The sequence below is a fragment of the Falco naumanni genome, chromosome 5 (assembly GCF_017639655.2).
Source record: "Falco naumanni isolate bFalNau1 chromosome 5, bFalNau1.pat, whole genome shotgun sequence".
Taxonomy (NCBI): domain Eukaryota; kingdom Metazoa; phylum Chordata; class Aves; order Falconiformes; family Falconidae; genus Falco; species Falco naumanni.
In genome coordinates, this window is record NC_054058.1 from 28,880,076 (window position 1) to 28,893,487 (window position 13,412).

Genomic DNA, 13,412 nt, shown 5'->3' on the forward strand with positions numbered 1-13,412 from the left:
TGAGATAGGAGGATTTTCTCTGTAAGTGAAAAGTGTTTGAAAGAAATGCTATTGAGAGGCATGTGAGGAGCTAGCTACTACATCAATATGGAGGACAGGATGATAGCTTCTCCCTGGAGAAGGATAGGATCTCTGTGGGTGTGAGTCACAGATGTCATGTGGAAAGAGGGGACAGGAGTATTTAAGGGAGGATGAAACCAAGAGTTCATTTGGGTCTCAAGTTAGAAATCTGAGGAGGATCTGGACCTGAGGTGGGAAGCCAGTCTGCCCCTTGAAGGCATTTGATGGCTTGAAAATGAAGGAAAGATTGCTTTGCAGCTGGGTATTAAGCACTGGTTCTGGTTGTAAAACTCTTTCTGGGACAGTAGGAAGCTTGACTACAGTTGCTTGCCTTCATTCATTGCTATTGATGTCCTCTCTTGGGCCTCAAAACAGCAGAAGTCAGTGCCCACCCAGAGCTGTAGGCACCCGCTGCCTTCCAGCCAGGTCACACACCCAGCAGCTCAGATGACCCCTGTCCCCTCAAAAACTGCTGGCAATGGCTTAAGCTGCAAGTCCCAATGCTTTTAGACTCCTTCTAGCCATAGGAAGAATTTTCACAGGTCCACAGACCATCACAGGCCCTTGTAAACTGAAAAAGCTCTGTCTTTTGCAAGCTGTACACAAAACATCAAGCTCTAATGTAGGCAACTGCTGGATCATTTAGGACATCTAAATCCAATGTCCCCTCACAACACCACAGCTAGAAAACCTATTGATGTGATGATGAGGAGAAACCTCTGTCGATAGCTAAAACACCAGCTCCCAAGTGACAGAAATGTGTTGCATGCAAATCCTCAGGCAAGAAAAACGTGGCTTAGGAACAGTCTGTTGGCAGCCAAAAGTAAAGGCTGCCTACGTTGCCGTGGCCAAACCCCAGTGAAGAGAAAGCTCTTCACAGAGGGGAGCCAGGCTGGATCCCCAAGCTGTGACCATGGATGAACCTCCCCAGCCAGAGAGACGGCAGTAAACACCACCGCCACCGTCTTCTGGCTGGCGGCAGCAGGACCTGGGCCAGGGTGCCAGAGAGCAAGTAAGCAGGGGCCACAGGTCACCTAGGAAGGAAGGTGACCTTTTGGGCAGCAGACTGCTCATCGGTGATGTTCCCGTGGTTGGCTCTGCAGCCATTTGCACCACGAGGAGGGGCCAGATGACTGCAAAGCTTGAGCTGGGCACGTGCATAGCGAGAGACATTAAGAATATCCTTGACCACTGCTCTCTGAGCTCTCTCCAAGAAAAGCAGTATTGCTTGGAGCTGCTGTATGCTCCTTCCAGGATGATGGATAAATTCCTGGCTCCTAAAATGGCCAAGGAGAGCTCAGATGCTGGCCCCAAGAGCAGAGGCTGGTGAGCTGCACCCAGGCTGCCAGCTAGGCAAGTAAAGGATGTTGTGAAACGTATGGACAACTCAACCAGCGCTGGCTCACAGTCTTATTAATTAGGCATAAAATGGCAGAAGGCCTGATTTTGAGCATTAAACAAATGTTTCTTTTAGGGAAAAACCTCTGGGACAGTGGTTGCTGGCAATTCCTGACCATAGGCCACCTGCAGAGCCAAGCTGGGATTGTACCATGGGTCTGATATCATAGTGTCACTTCTCTGGCATCAAGTATAGCTTGGGAGTTCAAAAAATACCTTAGAATAATGAAAAATCCCTTTCAAATCCTTCTGGGGTGGGGGTGGGGAAAGTACTTAAGGAACCAGAAAGCAAGGCAGAAGGAGAATGAAAACCAGTGGTCTTCCCATGCATTTCAGAATTCACTTTTCACTCTTCAAATTGTCCTGATTTCTTTTTGTAAAACACACCTCAGCCCCAAAGCCATACAATCAACAATTCTCCAGTCATCTGCTATAGTGAGGTGGCAGCCAGAGCAAGGTTAAGGCAATCTAATATCATCCCTTTCTAATTTCATTACGATTCGTTATAAAATACTCTGTTGCTTAAAATAGAATTACAGCTCCAGTCCATCTTTTTCTCTGGAAGGGTGTTAAATGTTCAGGGTGAAATAAAGCTCCATCGACTATGTTTTGTACTTTACGTTAAAACACAATTCAAATCCATGAACATTATGCAGGAAGGATCAACACTAAAGCCCCTCAACCCTCTGCCCTCTAAAAACTGCCAGCAAGTTAGAAAGCTGAATCAAATGCTGAGTTTGTCACAGAAAGCTGACTCAGGTGAAATTGCTAAAGGTCAAATCTTTTGTCAGGACCATGGCACAGGAAGGAGTGCAGGTTCTATAGAGATCTCAAAATCCCTTTAATATACTTGGAGTCTAATCATGCTTAGTTTTCTCTGGTACATACATTTAATTTTTTTCTTCACCCATTTGTTCCAGTAAACCTCTCTGTCCATAGTGTGAATTTCCTCTGTACCTTCTTTCTTTCTTGCATAGGTTACAAATGTGTCTTCTTTACATGCCCTTTACTACGCCATGGTTGTTATCAGAAGAAAAGGGAAGGGTATTTAAACACACACTAAAAAACTATTTTTTTCTCGAATTGCATAAAAACATATTGCAAAAATACTGCAATTTATTAAATTAACTATGAATTAATTCTAAGCAAATTTTATTTGAATAAATTCTGAAACTACTTTAGTTTCATAGTAGCATACACAAGCATGTGAAATTCTTTGACAGGGCAAAATACCTTTTAGCCAAAGAAATCAAACATTTGATTATTTTTTCCCCTCCATTCTTGTAACCAAGCATTTAACAACATGCAGACCTTAATAGATGACATGTACAAACATCTGTCCTTAAATAGCAGCAATTCCATCTGTCAATGAAATTGTTTCTGTTCCCCCAGTTTGGGCCCTGAGTTCTCGATGCACAGGCTGGACAAGCAGATGACAGCGCACAGAAAGACTCCCATTTAATTGAGACTGGGGATTACCATCTGGTTTTCTGCTCCAGCTACAAACTGAGCCCTAATAATAGCAGAGGGGGTGTGTGTGCTCAAAGCGCAGAAAGAACACAATGTCCTTTCTCCAGCTGAGCAGGTCTTTTCATTTGTTCTGTTTTTTTAAACAGTATTTTAAAGTACTCAGCTCCTTTTAGGAGGACGTATGTCCTCCCACACAGGAGGAAAGGAAATGTTATCGAAAGGTGGTGCCTACTGGAGCACAGGGTGCCCTGTGGCTAGCAGGACTTCGGCTCCACCAAACCCCATGCCCTCAGAACAGAAAACTCAATGTTCTGTATTCTTATGGCTTGGAACAAGCAAATATTTCATGACAAGCTGTATATTTCTAAACTGATCTGTCTTGCACAACATCACTATGCATTCAGGCAGTTCCTCTAATTATCACTTTATAACATTTTGCATCTGCTTCTGTTAAGGCCTGCAGTTGCTAGTATGTTTTCTTGAGTTGTTTTATTTTTAAACAAATCGTTTCAGTGTCTGGCTGTCAACAGCTGCACTCTTAATTTTACGCATTTTACATACACTTATTTTCTGGAGTGGAACCTGCTGCTGCAGCTCAGTTTCAAACCTGAACCCACAGAAATCCCTTGACAGCCTGCCAATTAGGTTTGTGGGTCATCTGCAATTTCAGGTTTTTTCTCCAGACTTGTGGAATTTGTTCTTGAATAACAAATAATACAATTTTAAGTCCTCACAAAAGCATGGCAACTGCTAGGGGATCTTCTACAAGCTTTTCTCAGTGTTCCCAACAGCTCGCCAACCTCAGTCAGAAGTGGTCTGGTACATGTAGGGGAGTTGTCTGACTCCTTGGTGTTAGCTGATCTCAACCACTCCGTCATTCAACCCGGCAGCAGCAGAGCCTGCTAGCTCCAGGTGGTGCTGCAGATAACCTTGTTAACATCTAACCTCTGCCAGTGTTAGGCTTGGTGTCATCAATAGCTCAAAGTAGGGAACATAAACAATGAGGTGAATTGGGCTTAAAAATCACCAGACAGTGACTGAAGTGCAGGGTTCGGTCTTTGATCACTTCGGTTCTTGACATTGTGAAAACCTGAACAAGTTTATTGTAGATTCCATCCTATTTGGAGTAAAATAATGAAAGACCAGAGAAAACACAGGATGAAAGTATGGTACTTTAAAAGATGGTATTCTTATAAGTTTAGTTTTATAATTCCAAATGAGATGCATTTTCTATGACATCTTTCCTTCATTTCTAAAAAATAATGGTGTCAGTACCTAATGGGCAAACAGTCGTCTAATATATCTCTGTGGCAATATCTATTGAAAACAGTCTACTGCAAAGTTTCTGATGTTAATGTTCATAGATAGTATCCTGGTTTCTTTCTTTCTGTGGTTCATCAGCGCGTTTTCTTAAGAGTGAATTTGTTATTTCTAGTGTTTGGTTTTTTCTCTCTAAGTTGTACCAATAATAATTTAAGATGGCGCTGCACCATGTTGTACGTTGCACAAACCTGAGCTGGCTGGCATATGTCAACAGTGACATGCAGTGTCTCAGGTGTTAAATGGATGAGGATGCTCGTATGCTCCATCATTCATCTGTTGGTGTTTAACAATGTTTGAGACAGCAATTAAGTAATTAGAGATATGTCAATATTTCCTTGGTCCAATATTCCTGAAAAAACACCTGGACAGTACCAGTTTGGACAAAACTCAGACATTTAAATGTCTCAGGTGGAAAAGTTGAAGTTTGTATATCTGAAACACTGAAGTTCTCTCACTTTGCTATGTGTGACAGACTTACTAGTGACAGTAACAGCAGTTGTTTGTCAGCAGCAAGCACTGTTACAGTACTCTAAGCAGTAAGGCATAAGCAAACCACGAGTAATGTATATTGTATTCAATAATTTTCAGTCCCAAGCAGGACACAGGCACCTCAATTTTAAGATTTAGATTTGGTAAAGTATGATTTTGAGGCTGGAAAACAACAAAGGCATGTGTTGTCATATATAGGTGGCATTCCATATTTTTCATGACTATGTGGGTGACAAAGTGTGCCCTGTCCCTGATGGGTATTGTGCCAGGAAGGCTGTGACTCTATGTGTCTCTGGGGCAGAGAGGTTTAAGCCGGGTAAGACAGCCAGTCTGGACAAAGGCTCGATTCATGTGTTCCTTGACGGGAGTGAGAGAAAGAAACATAAGTAAAATACAGCAAAAGCTGTTGTGAAACAAGCCTGTTGCTGTTCTCTGAAAAACAAGTATGTGAGGATTCATTTTGAGAGGCGCACTGAAGCAGCAGGGGAACTGGAGGGTGGTCACAGCCACTCTTCTGCCGGGAGCTGTCACTGCCCTGCAACTGCCAAGGACAAAAATCGGCCGGCTTCTTAGAAGAGGACGTGGTGGTGACCATGTGCTACAAAAAATGTCTGCTGTACAGAACCACAAGCTATTTCCAACTCCAAAGCAAAATCTTTAGTGGTAGCTGTTCTTGGAGTAATTGGAAAAGTTACTCTCATTCCCTTTTTTTTCTAGAAAAAATATCGCCAGTTGCAACTTAAGCTCTTGAAGAGCAGGTTGAAAGTCAGTCCAGCTGATCTAGAAAAACTCAAAAGCCATTGGAATAGAACTTCTTCATTGATTGCTCAGCTGGAGTCAGAATAACATGGTCTATTACTGAGTGCTGATTACCAAAAAATCAAATTAATTCAGTTCTTATTTATTGCACTCAGAAATGTTATTGGCTACTTCTATTCCAAGAAGGTCTTTCCCTCACCAATGATACTAAATGAAACAGTCAGTCATGTTAAAGGCTGATACGAGGAATATCATAAAGCAGTGTGACTAGGCAAGGAGCACAGTGAACCATCATATCTGTAGGCACTGTGTGAATTGAACTATGGATAACACCAAGAAGACTTTGCCTATGTGCAGCAACAGATCCACTGTCATCTGAAGTCTTCCACAGCCTGACAGTCATCCACAGCAGCGGAAAAATAGGTGTGTCTGTTATATAGCTCTGACAAATTATTAGTATTACCAGAAAATTGTGGTAGCACCTCCACAGTCTCTTGGGAGGGTTAGGTCTCTGCTGTTCTTGGTCCAAGAGGCACGTGCAGGAGCATCCCTGTACAAATCTACAGCAGACCCGTGTCACTGCTGCGATGCAGCATGTTGGATGGTATTTGGCCCAGTCATCCAGACTCTGCATTCCTGCTTTTGTGCATGGTATGAATGTGAAGTCAGGCTTTGGCACTTCCTTTGCCAATGTGCGTGAGCTGAGGCAACAGGGACCATGCTGGAGGGCAAGAAGGATGGGGGGCATTGGCCAGATGTCAGCACTCACTGGGGTTCAGACACTGCAGAAGAACCCTGGGCCTCAAAGTCTAGGGAGGTGGGTCTGCACAGGCTGCAAAGGTGGCAGGTGAATGAGACAGAAGGTGTAACATGGCAGCCACAGTGTTTTCCAGCAGTACCTCCTGTGAACCTGACAGTGGACAGAGTCAAGGCTTGATTTGCACTAATACTCACTCCAGGTGTGCGCTCACCTTGGAGAAGTTGGGTAGGTGGACAAAATCAGAAGCTACAAGAGTTACACTGACTTGGGGGTGACTGCTGTGTGAAGAGGGCTCCCTCCTGACAGGAAGACCAACTGGGAGGTAAATTTCCAGCCGACAATTAAAAAATAAAAAAGCAACTGCAGCTCTAGAAAACAACTGGTAATATGTTTCTATGGTTCGTAGCAAGTGCTGACAAATTTTACTACGATGAGTTTATTGATTTTGGCAGCATTCCTTGACCATCAGGAAAGTAGTTAGTACCGAGATTTTTGGTGTTGATTTATTAAGGGGGTTATTTAATATTTTGATATTCATTAGTTAAAATAATGAGAAAAACATGGGACTGCACTTCTTGCAACAGGAGGAATGGTATGGGATTGCATTGTATTGCTCGTACCTGTCTACATGGTGGCTAATGCACGCATCTTAGCATGCAGCTCCAGTAGTTACTTGCAACTGCAACAGAATGTGCTTTTAAATGAAAGTCAAGAAGCAACAATTACAAATTTCATATAGTCCTAAGTAAGATCATGAAAAATAATTTGGAACATACAGATCTGTGGACTTTATGTTTTCTTACACATACATATGCATGTATAAGTGTATATATATGTATCATTGAAAGCTACTAAATGAAATCACACTTCATGAGATTAAATTCTACAAGAACATAGAGGAATACATGTTTTCATATTTTGCAAGAATGTATTTGTGAGACTGCTATGTCACAACTTTTAAAATTACTTTTATTCTGAAAGTACCAAAACCTGTTAACTTTAAATAAGACTTTTCAAAACGCGATTCAATCTTTTCAATCCAATTGCAACATATTTTATTGGAATACACACACTGAAACATAAAATGATGACAATAATTATTCCTGGAAATTATTAAAAAGTTGATTGGTATGCATATTTTGAATTATGGCTCTGGCAAAGGTGCATTACAAGTAAATAGACACGGTATAAACACTACACACTCCTCTAGCATCTACTGCCAAGGTCCTCTAATAATTTTAAATTGGTTCAGACTGTTGCTGCGAGATAGCTTGCCTGTACTCACTCACATATGCACAAAATCCAGAAGATTCTTAAAGAAACAGTCAAGAGTACAAAAGTGATTTCTTGAAAAAGTCAGCAAGGGAAGGCCAGAAGTGAAGGTAGTGAGGACTGCACGGGCTGCAGTCCCAAGGACTGGCTGTTCAAATGTCTGAGCGACACAGAGAAACCATATGGGAACTCAGTTGCCAAGAAGTCTAAAGGCATTTCAACAGCATATTTGTGAAGTGTAATTTCGCAAAGACTTATAAACTGATCAAGTTGGGCAGGTTTTCCTGGGATTAGCAAAAGATGTGGCCTTGCCATGAAAACTGCTGCTCTGCCAGACTTGATGTTCTGCTACAAAGCATAGTTTTTGTCATGGAATAAATGTTATAATGTTTCTTGGGTATTAATGTTGTTAAATAACAACAATAACTTCACAGAAGCGGCTCTCCAATGTGGAAAATGTCAATATTTACACAGAGCAAAGCTAGCTGCAGTGAAAATCAAGTTGTTAGAGTAGGAGGGCTGAGGCAACCCAGCAGCAGTCGGTGTTATGCCCTCCATCCACCCCATGGACATGCAAGTGTGTATGTTTTGTTGCTATGCCAGCTACAAGTCAGCAATGAGAACTCACTGTCCACCTACAACAATGTGCTTCAAGTAAATAATGACAGCTCCAAAAAATGAATGGAAAGGTGTATCAGAGCAGGAATTTCTTGGTTAATACTTGCCCTGGTTTCAGCTGGGGTAGAGTTGATTTTCTTCCTAGCAGCTAGCACAATGCTGTGTTTTGGATTTAGTATGAGAATCATGTTGATAGCACACAGTTGTAGCCAAGTAGTGGCATTATGCTTACCCTAAATCAAGGACTTCTCAATTTTCCATTCTCCACCAGTGAGCAGGTGCACAAGAAGGTGGGAGGGAGCACAGCCAGTACATCTGACCCAAACTAGCCAAAGGGATATTCCATACCACAGGATATCATGCTCAGTATATAAACTGGGGGGAGTTGGCTGGGAGGGGCTGATCGCTGCTCGGGGACTGGCTGGGCACAGGTCAGTGACTGGTGAGCAGTTGCATTGTGCATCACTTGTTTCTCTTGAGTTTTATTCCGCTCTCTTTTTTGTTATCTCCCTTTTCATCACTATTATTAGTAGTAGTGGTATTGTATTTTACTTTATTTCGATTATTAAACTGTTCTTACCTCACTCCACAGGGTTTTTTTTGCCTTTTACTAATTCTCCTTCCCATGCTACCGCAGGGAGGAGGAGTAAGCGAGAGGTGGCATGGTACTTCGTTGCTGGCTGTGGTCAAACTGCGACAACACTTCAGCGAAAAAGAAGTCAGGTATAGATTGTCACCCCCCAAAAAAGAAGTCTTTCTTTTCTCTCACCCTCTGCATCGTCTCCTCCTCTGTAACAAGCAATGAGCACTGCTGCTCTGGTCCCATACCAATCAGTGGGCTGCTGAACCATGTGAGCAGGAACCCCCTCAGCATGGTACGGAGCTCATGTGAGTGTTTAGTGGTCATAACAGTGGGAGCTGGGGAAGCCTAGCAGAAATGTTGGGGACCTATGTGTTTGCCCAGGTTGCTCCAGTCTTTAGTCTCTCTGGGGTTCAATTCCCAGCCCACAAAATGGGGTCACTGCTTTGACCCAGATGAATGGTAGGGGGGTAAATGCATTTAAGACTGGGAGGTACATCCATCTTGCAGTAATGAGGAACCATCAAAACCAGTGAGAGTCAACTGGACTGCCGAAGCCTCCTTGCCTCTGTAAAAGTCACTGTGGCATGTAAATGAATGCTGACATTGTTGCAGGACTGAAAGACTTGATCAGAAAAGAGGGACACTTCCCTCACATTGAATTTAAGTAACATGATGTTCAGCTTGTGAAGAGCAAGGTAAATGACCTAATACAACATTTTACCATCAGTCTATATGAGGTTTACCTAGGGTGCATGCAGCTGCTGGCAGCAAATGTAGGATGCATTGTGAAATTCCTGAGCTGGGGAAAAGGTGCTATGTACATTTTGTCCAATGTCTTTGGAGTCTTTCTTTCCAGGCCATCCTCCATAAAGCATGCCGAGTGCCACCTGCATGAGGAAGAAGCAGGATCCTTGGCTACCATATGTAGATAGAATGAACGAACTAGGAAAAAGGGGAGAGAAAGGACGGACAGCCTAGGTAGGTAATGGAGCATGTGCTCTATGAATCCAGACTGCCTAAAGCTAAAGCAAACAGAGTGAGCTGGGGAAAGTTACAATGATTTAGATTTTCTAAATGCAACATTTTTTTGTTTTATTTTGAAACAATTTTCCCTTAAGGAATGTCCTTTCATTTTAATTTGCAGAAGGCTGACAACTCATTCTGTTAAATGTTTTTCCTTTTGCTGGAAATAATTTTTTTTTTTTTCAGTTAATCCAAAACAGTGCTTTTCCCTCTCATATTCATCAACCACCTTCCAGTGTAACTCTCTCCCCATTTCAGTGTATGACTCAGCCCAGTAACTGATGAGTGTTAGGATAAAATTTCTCCAATGGACAGATTTTCCCAGTTGTTATCTTATTATTTTTGCTAGATGCTCTGATCTGATCTGATGTGGTAGTTTGTGTGCTTTGGGAACAGTGGTCAGATTACACGAAACGGAAATGATGTCTAACTTGAGCCACTCAGCACCAAAACATGGTGCTAGAAGGAGGTGGACAAGTCATTGAGACCCATTCCCCTTTGCTAGCAAGCTGTAGATGTTTAGTTCAAAAGTCTTGGTAGAACATGTACTCCAAACAGCTCAAAAATCTTCCCAAGGCCCTTGAGACAACCTGGAGGTCTGTGGTAAAAGACCCAGCTCTGCAACTGTCATGTGGTATTTGATGGGAACAGGAGAGAGTGAGGCCAGGCCCACCAGAAGGGCTGAGTCCCTGTTGGACAGAGCGAGGCAGAGATGAAAGGCAACAAGGGAAAATTTGGTTTAGACTTAGGTAAAATGCTTTCTACCAATAAGGACAATTCAGCCCTGTTACAGAAGGCTGGGGAGTGAGGATGCCATTCAGGAAAGTCTTTAAGAATATCCATCAAAATAGTATGGTTGCTTCATCCAGGGGTTGGATGACCTTCTGTGGTTCTGTCCAGGACCTGTCCAGGAATCTTGTCCAGATTATTTACCATATTTTTTCTATAGGTCACAAAATACTTGTTAGCTGTTTCTTCCTCTCCTATCACGATTTATCTACAGAAATAACTTCTGAAACAGTTTTCAACCATTTCCTCTGAAACAGCATTCCCTGACTGTTGTGCAAAGCACTCTTAGCATCTTACTGGAGGGAAAAAATAGCAGTTGGAACATCACTATCTAAGATCTCATCCACTGGCACAAGAAACCCTCAGGAGTTACAGGGGCCCGGGGCATCTCCTCCAACTATAGCTTTCAAAGAGTTTAGCTGGCTCATGACTTCACACCTCATCTTTCTAATCACCCCAAACTAGCCTGGGGGCCACCTTACTCATTTCTGGAGGCACATCTGTCCCACCTATGCCCAAAGATATCATACTATCCACACAGCTTGCATTGATTAACAGTTCTCATAAAGGTGAAAACTGTCTGTGATGTCTGATCCAGGAGTCTCTGCTTGCTTATGGGCATAAGGTTGATGCATGGGGGCTTGTGAGAGCCAATGACACAGAAGCAGCTTCAATAGGATGCAGGCACCCGTGTGTGGTGGAGGTCAGTACAGGCAGGGCACTGACATCAGCTGCAGCCCTGAGAGCCTTGCAGGAGCATTACAGTGTTTTGCTCTTCTGACACTAGTAAAATGAACCATTCTGGTAAATTTAGAGGTCCGTTTGTGCATATAGCTGGGAACAGGAAGAGGAGCTAGTAAATAAGACTGGATGTGTTATGGCTAGATGTCTTTTGTGCCATTTGATCACTTGAACAGACAGATGACTGCTTACTTTAGGCTATTAGGCATGTTTATTATACAAAAAGATTCATGGACTTTCAGTTATGCTTTTATTTTTAACTTGCTAGAATTATACTGAGTATTAATTAAAATTCTGTCACTCTGCTTGATGGGAAATAAAGACAGCACTAAGTATCAAAGTGCTGGGTAAATGCACTGTGCTTTACACTGTGCTAATATAATGCTTCCTTGTATTAAAAGACAACAAAAACTCACAGAAATGTGGATAAATAAAATTATAAACAGAACGGTAAAACTAGGTATAAGCACATACATAAAGAAATAAAGTTTTATGTCTTTATTATACATATATTACAAAAGCTGATATATTTCCAGAGGAACAGTTTTCTGTTCGAGGAAAAAATTCTTCTGTGGAGCTGTAACAACATAATAACAACCTCTACACCTCATTTTGGAAGAGGAAATTTTTGGAAGGGGCCAAGTAATTTCATTCCAAGAATTACTAGACATGCAGAAAACAACTAAACAGAGGACAACAGGAAGGGATTCTTCAAGTGCATCAGCAGGAAAAGGATGCCTAGGGAAAATGTGGGCCCACTGCTGAATGAGGTGGGTGCCCTGGTGACAAAGGACACAGAGAAGGCAGAGTTACTGAATGCCTTCTTTGCTTCAGTCTTCACTGCTAAGGTTGGCCCTCTGGTTTCCCCAACCCTGGAGGCAAGAGAGGAAGTCTGGAGAAAGGAAGACTTTCCCTTGCTTGAGGAGGATCATGTTAGAAATCACTTAAGCAAATATGACACCCACAAATCCATGGGCCCCAATGGGATGGACCCCCGAGTGCTGAGGGAGCTGGCAGATGTTATTTTCGAGCCACTCTCCATCATCTCTGAGAGGTCATGGAGGACAGGAGAGGTGCCAGAGGACTGAAGAAAAGCCAATGTCACCCGTCTTCAAACAGGGCAAGATAGAAGACCCAGGCAAGTGCAGGCTGCTTAGCCTCACGTCCATTCCTGGAAAGGTGATGGAACAGCTCATCCTGGAGGTCGTGTCTAAGCACGTGGAGGAAAAGGTCATCAGGAACAGTCAACATGGATTCACCAAGGAGAAATCATGCCTCACCAACCTGATAGACTTCTGTGATGGAATGACTGGCCGGGTAGATGAAGAAAGAGTGGTAGATGTTGTCTAACTTGACCTCAGCAAGGCTTTTGACACTGTCTCCCATAACATCCTCATAGGTAAGCTCAGGAAGCATGGATTAGATGAGTGGACAGTGAGGTGGACTGAGAACTGGCAGAGCTCAGAGGGCTGTGAGCAACAGCAGAGTCCAGCTGTAGCCAGTGGCGTTCCCCAGGGGTCAGCACTGGGTCCGGTCCTGTTCAACTGACCATCAATGACCTGGATGCAGGGACAGAGGGTGCCCTCAGCAAGTTTGCTGAAGATACGGAGCTGGGAGGAGCAGGTGATACAGGTGATACACCAGGGGCTGCGCTGCCATTCAGCGAGACCTGGACAGGCTGGAGAGTTGGGCAGAGAGGAACCTGATGGAGTTCACCAAAGGCAAGTGTAGGGTCCTGCCCCCAGGGAGGAACAGCCCCACGCACCAGCACAGGCTGGGGCTGACCTGCTGGGAGGCGGCTCTGCGGAGAAGGACCTGGGAGTCCTGGTGGACAGCAAGTTGCCCACGAGCCAGCCGTGTGCCCGTGTGGCCAGGATGGCCAGTGGGACCCTGGGGTGCATCAGGAGGAGCGTGGCCAGCAGGTGAGGGAGGTGATCCTGCCCCTCTGCTCTGCCCTGGTGGGGCCGCACCTGGAGTGCCGTGCCCAGTGCTGGGCTCCCCAGTTCAAGGGAGACAGGGAACTGCTGGGGAGGGTCCAGCAGAGGGCTGCCAAGGTGATTAGGGGACTGGAGCATCTCCCTGGTGGGGAAAGGCTGAGAGAGCTGGGCCTGTGGAGCCTGGAGAGGA